General features: G+C 43.5%; 1 long non-coding RNA gene across 1 annotated transcript in view; it reads left to right on the forward strand.

The window, feature by feature from the left end:
- The first annotated feature begins 1,649 nt into the window (after positions 1 to 1,649).
- The window catches only part of LOC109317310, an 18,105-nt gene continuing 12,468 nt past the window's right edge, over positions 1,650 to 7,286 (forward strand). Inside the window, exons 1-2 of the long non-coding RNA XR_002103018.1 lie at positions 1,650 to 1,664; positions 1,887 to 1,890. This is a non-coding gene — a long non-coding RNA (uncharacterized LOC109317310). The remainder of the gene's footprint in view (positions 1,665 to 1,886; positions 1,891 to 7,286) is intronic.

A 7,286-nucleotide genomic window follows, 5' to 3' on the forward strand; every position in this document is an offset into this window, starting at 1 on the left:
CCCTGAAGAGAGTAGTATGTGGTTGAGGATGCTGCTGCCTGAGATAGTAAGTTTATTATCAAAATATGGCTTAAAAGTAGCTCTGGGTATGTGCTGGGCCTGTTCGCAGGCAATGACATCACAGCATTTCTGCATGTTGGCATATGTGGAGGTGAAATGAGTGGGTAGGGCATGCTTCATGACAATGGAGACAAGCCTTTAGACCCCTTCCAAGCAGGTTCTGGCTCTCTATCTGCCTTCTAGCCTGAGACCTCTTCCGATACCCAGACTACAGATGTTGGCTAGTATCTTTCATTTGTTTATAAAGCACCTAGTTCACTTCTGGGTGTTGTAAGTAGGATACTGGACACAAGGTAAGATTTGTATAAAAGATTTGAAAGGCTCAATAACATCACTGTTTAGCAGTTACCTGTTATGGCACCGTTCAGTAGAAGGCTGCTTATTTTGGGGTTCCTACACTGGTTTGTAGACAACTGCCAGCCATGAGCTGTAGGAAGTTGATTAATTGTGGCATAGTGGTATATTTCAGAATCTCATTATAGATATTTTGCTTCTCTGTATGATCAGTAGCCAAATGTGGCAGCCCTTATTAAGCACCTTCTGCTGGACACTCACCAACTAAGCTGCCTTCTTTGGTAACCAGATGGAGTTGTGTGCATCTACGTTTCTCTTGATTTGGTTAGGCTCCAGTCTTGTCCTGTTCCTTTGTCTTCCCAGCAAACTTTTGTATAGGCACAGACTCTTTCACTCCTATGTCTTTGCAGGAATCGGGCCTTACATTTGGCTGCCCTATGTCCCCAGGACCAGTGCTGAGTGCCCAAAACTCCCCAGTTGCATAAGCATGACTTGATTCATAACCAGAGCCCTGTGGGCACTGAGTTTTACAGTTTCCAACTCCAGATATCCTGTAGCATGTAACACATACCTTTTGCAAAATAGACAATAAAATAATTACCCTTTAGTCTAGACAAATGTTGGGCATGTAAACCGTTTACCAGAAGCTGTATGGCAATAGGCTGTACTGGACATTGGCTGCTTCATGTATGTTCATGTTCTTACCTCCAGGTAAGTGGAAGCTAATTTTCAGTAACTGCCCTTTTTCACTGTGAATTAAGCTACCTTTTTTAGCTTCCTCTTACTGTGGATGAGAGCATGCAGAAGCACAGTGACCATGGAGCAGCTAATACATGGTAAAATCCCAATCTCTTTCACTGTACAGTAAATTGCTCGTGTCCATACCCAAAAAAGGGCAGGAGAGACACAGCCCCTCCCCTTTCCTATCTCAGTTTTCTCACTTTCTTGCACTGTTCTTAGACTCCAGGCCAGAATTCTTCTTCCCCTTCTGTCCAGCCTCTCTTCCTGCTTCTGGTCTCTCTTCCTATGGTAAGATAAATGAAACATCCACCTTTTATGAAGTTTCAATCCTCATTTCTCAGAGGACCTTCAGTCAACTGGGTAATGTGTATGTCCATGGCTAACCTGTTAGGTCCCGCACCAGGTGATGCATTGCATTGCTTAACTGCAAGTTTATCTGTACAGAATAATTTCCTTGGTCCTGCTACCTCCTCTATCCATGTGGGCTTCCATTTGAATCATTAAACTTTAGCTACCATCTATTGTTTATTCTGTGTCGCTACCTCTAGCAATTTCATTCAAAGATGATGGTAAAAAGACAGCAAAGATGCAGTCAAGTCTTCTAACCCAAACAGGTTTGGCAGTTTAACAATCGATATCGATTTTGGAACCACACGCTGGAGTTCATATCTTGTATTCGCAGATTCCCCAAAATTATGCTTGCTATAGGCCTGTTAGGTGATGGAGAATGGGAGTGGAAGTGGATTGTACCGTGGTATATGGGAGGAGAGGTGGTCCAGAGGACAATCAAGTGGGGTGGGCACACAAAAAGAAGCTTGGTAGATGCCATGGCTCTTTGTCTTAGCAAGTCAATATAAGGCACAAGTAAGGGAAAAAGTGTATAGAATTTTGAAATCCTTAGCAGTTAATTCTTGAGCATTTGCTAAGCTACTGCAGTTCGTATGATGTGCCCTCTATTCAGCAATCCCGAGATAGTAAATTGCTGGAAGCTAGCTAGACGAAAAGAGGGAAGGAGAAAGAAAAAGCCTGACTCAAAGCCAGCATGTACAAAAACACATATTTCATTTGCTTTGAAAGCTGTATTTCAAACCAATTCAGAAAGATTAAAGTTGGCAACTTAGCAATAAGATGATTTTTCCATCTTTTAAGTTAATAGCATGATAAATTTAATTTTCTTCTCTGAGAAGGCAAGCTGTATTCTCTCCCCCCTTTCAAGTAGTATTTTTGAAAGGTACAATCGGTTGCTTTTGATGCAAACATCTTGACACACACTTACTTGTGTGAGTTAAGATCAATGTGTGATATAATCTCAGTTGGATGTCATAAGTGGAGCTGTGGGTTGCAGCTACTGAGTGATTTTTTTGGAGACTGCCTGGCAAACAAGCTCTTCCAGATGTCTGGAATTCATCTCCCCCATTCCCCACCCCTCCCCACAATAAAACTCTGGCAAATGAATTTAAGGGACTTAAGTTATTTAGTTGCTCTTGGAAAATTGTGATCTGAGATCCCCAAAGTTCTTCCAATGCCAGCACCCATATTTTACAGACATGGTAATAATAACTAGTGCCTGTATACTGATTCATGAATCTCAAATTATTTATCAGAGCAAGACTAGCAATATTGCCTTCCACTTTGTACGTGGGAAGATGGGGTAGCGAGAGAGGAAGTGAGCTGACATAGGTCATCCAGTGAGCCTGAGATAGAGGTGGTACTAGAAGTCCCAGTTCATCAGTCTATACTTTTCCAGCAAGATAGCAAACACATACCACATCATTTCAATGAGGTGTAAATGTGTATTGAAGTAATTTTTTTCAGTAACAATGGACCTAAATATATATGTAACTGTTTTTCATTGGAATAAATACCTGGGAACCCATGTGTCTTGACTCCTACTCCAGTGTGCGACCTGGGCATAATGCTGACAAGGACATAGGTAATTGCAGGTCCCAGCTGTGTCCTGAGGTCCCCAAAGAACCACTTATTCAAGGGCAGTTGAAGAGCTCCCAGAACCTATTGTAAGTCTAAATGCATTCTCTTGGCACCATGGGTGAAGGAAGCATTGCTTAGATTTCGCAGTTAAGGTCCATCTCATTCTTTTCCCAGCCTTTCTTTCAGAAATTAGGTAGCTGCAGAAGGCTCTGCAGGTTTCAGACCTTTGTGACTTTCTAACCCTACATTTGCCCTTACAGGGGAGTTGGGTTCTCCCCCGTTTGCCTTTCTGTTTTCTGGCGTTTTTTTTAATTGTTCAGCTGTTACAGAGTGCCTGGATTCTGGCACAGCTTGGGCACAAAACAGAACAGCTGAGCACGCAGTGCCCAGGTTGGCATTCTGAATTGTGCCAACTTGACTTGGACCAAACCAGAAAACCTAGCAAAGTTTCCTTCTGCTTTATTCTGCAGCTATATCAGCATTACTGATGAATTTGAACATGTGGGTGAGGGAGGAACAGATGAAGGGAAAGCAAAGCAGAACATGTGGAAACTGTTGCATCTGTTGTTTAAACTTAGGTCTGCTGGATATAACCAGAGTTGTTCTTGATGATACTAAGAGCAATCATTTTCCAGGGGTGCGTGTCAAGTATTAGCCAGGCATGGGATTTTTAGCCATTATGCTTAGACATCCTGAAGTGGATTGAGTCTAGCATGGACTGACAGAGTTAGAGTCTGAAGTCTACCACTATTTATTCATAGGATTTACATCATAGGTATTGCATCTGGTGTTTCAGTGTTTTTTGGTTTCCATGATCCAGTCAGTCTTTTCTTGTTTGATGGAAGGGTCATAAGGAGTGGTACAGAATTACTCTGATAGAGAAGTCTGTGATACAGAAACCTGTCTTGTGGGGGCTGATCTGAGACTACCTAACTCATTCCCTGGAAGCTTTACTTTTCCAAAAGTGTCAGTTGAACCAATCTGGCTAAACTCTAAGACCTTGAAACCTACTGGTCATCCATTTCACAGCACCGATGAAGTCTCTATTCTGCTGATGCAAATTAAAGATGTCTCATTTAGTCATACAACTGTAGTTGAGATTAGTCAAATAAATGCTTGCAGAGAAACTCTGTCCTTTTAGAATATATGTCTTGCCAGATTTATTACAGGAGTAGTATCAGTTACAATACCTTTCAGCTCTTTGCTTCTGTACCCTGCCTCTTACCTACTCTGGGAAAACAATTTCTTCTTCAACATGTTCTTGATAACAACATCCTTGTTTCAAAATTTCTGTTAGCACATGTAACTTCCTGTTAAGCATTCTGGATAAGATAATCTAACACTATTTTGTGTGCTAAATACTACCCATCAATTTAGAGACAGTGGCATTGAAAACATTATCATGTACTTTCTTCCATACAGGACACGTTCTTCCGTGCCAGGCTGGCTGCTCAGTAGGACCGCATAGTGGCGATGGAATTCAGTGATAGTACTGGAGCCCTGAGAAAGCATGCGATTGGGACAGTTTGTGTATCTCTCTCTTTTGAATATATACTTGGGACAGGAACTGATTGCATTTGTTGTTTGTATTTGCATGTGATGGCAAAGGGTTGGCTTAATGAGCTTGGAAGATTTAATAATGAAGCCCACTTCCTAGGTTGGTGAAAGCATGATCTTCATTTGACATCTTTATAGTAAATCCATAGTGGTCCATGGAATAATTCTTGCATAATTCAGATGAGAGACAGGCCCATACTGTGCAAAAAGGGCATGCTGGTTTACCTTTAGTTGGTGGCATTGAGGCCACTGTTATTTTTCCAACCTGGTCCAACTGGTAACAGTTCCATGGAAGCCAGTGCACTTCACTTATTTATTGGAACAAAGAACCCGGCCTCTCATTTCCCTTTATTTTCTGATGATGGTGTTATACCTGGGATGTGTAGGGAGAACAGTTGTTTATAGTCTTGACAGCTGCTGGCTGGTGCTTCTTTACATTGTTCTGGCATCATTTTCTTTTTCTGGGAACCAGGATGTAGAATTCTTTGTTGATGAGAACAGAATATGCTGGAGAGAGACTTCTTTGGCAATGGCAATGTATTTGAATAATTTAAAATACTTCCCAGTAGTTCTTCTATATACGCAATCTCCCAAGTTGCTCATTGGAGGAGAGGAAATAATTCACTACTCTTTTCTCTCCATGGAACACCCAAAAATAAATCATTATTCCCTGAATGCTAGTTCCTTTAGGTTTTCGAGGGGTTTTTTTGCATCTCTTCTGCACTTTGTGAGGTGCTGTTCAAAAGGTATGTTAGAGCTGTGAAGCTTAATTGTGAAAGGCCTTTAGATCAATCCTTTAAAGAGGTCTTGGGAAATCTTTGGTGGACTATTCATAGTATAAAGGAACAAACAGCAAAATGTCAAAGGTAAGGTCATATCAGCTCTTCCTCTTTCAGATAAATGGATGGGGAAAGGGACAGTGTGGCTGCTTTGGCCAGAGAAAAGAAGTGAAGTTGTCTTTCCTTAAAGACAAGGAGGGATATACCAGGAATATCTTCCAAGTGCTATTGCTCAGTTCTTTGGTGAACTTATTGGGAAGAAGGCTCAGTTTTAGTAACAGCCTTTATTATTCCATCTTTCTCAAAAATTCCATTACTTGTCAGTGGTGAAAATAATTCAAGGGCACTTGCAAGAGAAGAATGTTGTGAGTCCAGATCCTTACTTTCATCTGCAGGCTAGTTGTAAAAACTGCATTAGCAAGATTAGCTGGAACACAAAGAGCAAACAAAATAAGTGGATATTTTTCAATATGTAAACAATGACAAAATGGCATTTTGCTGTGGGTTAATTTTCCTGCCTGTTCTGGAAAATTGCCATTTGTAAGAAAACAACATATTGACTGAATTATTTCCAAGGAAATAGAATTGGGGACCAAGTACTAGCATTTCAGACATTGACATTAGCATTATTAGGGAGTTATGTTGTTTTAAATGGCGGGTGAAATAAAATTAGTCTCCTGAGCCAAGTGGTGTTACATAAATACAAAAAAAATCATTTTTCTGATGTATAGACCCTCTGTCGATTGCTTTCAAGGAAGGAGTTTGTCGCAGAGCACTTCGGTGCTCTGCTCCTATAAGGAGGGGAGGTGTGTTGCAGAGCACACAGCTGCCCAGCTCCTTAGAGTGGAAACTGCTAGGGATAGAGCCCAGCAGTGAGTGGGGAGCCCCAGCTGCTGGTTACCGGGGCAACTGGAGGGAGCTAGTGGCCCACACTTGCCAGAGGCCAGCTGACCGGAAGGGGCGGGGCCTGGCCCACATATAAACCCCAGGGCTGAGGCCAGGAGGACAGTTCCCTGCCAGCAGGCATGGGGGAAGGAGCTCTCCAGAGCAAGCAGAGGGGACAGGCCAGACTGCAGGTACAGCCCTGAGACTGGGGGAAGGATAGAGCAACCCTGATGTGGCAGGAATAATGTTATAGCCAAGTAACTTGAATTTGTTACAGCCCAGGGGCTTGTGTTTTGTTTCTTGTTGTATAAAACACCAGAGGTTTGGGTGAGGCTATTAGGTGTTGGAGGAGGCCTCATAGAGGACCTGCAGTAGAGCAGGAAACCCCAGCCCCAGAGAGTGGGCCGTGATTGAGGAGCCCTAGAGAGGGGGCAGAGAGTGGAAAGCCCCGGAGGAGGGGGCAGCGACCAACGAAAGCCAACTTTGGGCAACACTGGGACTGTGCCAAAACCAAACGCCAGAAAAGACGCAGTACAGGGAAAGTGCCAACTCCGAGCGTCAGGAGGACGCAGTACTGTGAGTGTGCTGAACCCAAGCATCAGGAAGGGTGTAGTATTGGGAGAGTGCCAACTCCAAGGACCCAGTAAGGCTGAGCGAGACAAGGTCACAAAGAACCCGAGCGCCCAGTGAGGTGCAGCGAGAGACAGAGGTTGCAGACAGCCCGAGCATCCAGTGAGGTGCAGTGAGAGAGACGGGCTGCGGAGAGACCAAGTGATAGAGAAGTGTCGAGTGAGACCAAAGAACGTCTGGCTTGGGGTGTGGTACAGGGGTGGCTGGAGCCACTCATAGCCCATAAGGCCAGGTTGCACGGAACACCCTGTCGGGGAAAACCGAAGGATCGGGCCCCAAGGTCACGGTGGGCCGGGGTGGCAATTAGATACGGACAGGTGGGATTTGCGGCGTAGAGTCTGGAGTTAGGGACTCGGAGCGGATTGATAAAGAACAGGTGAATTTATTTGACTTACGCTTCAGGCGTAGGCT

The sequence above is a fragment of the Crocodylus porosus genome, unplaced genomic scaffold (genome assembly GCF_001723895.1).
Source record: "Crocodylus porosus isolate Cpor-Errol unplaced genomic scaffold, CroPor_comp1, whole genome shotgun sequence".
In the NCBI taxonomy this organism is placed as follows: Eukaryota; Metazoa; Chordata; order Crocodylia; family Crocodylidae; genus Crocodylus; species Crocodylus porosus.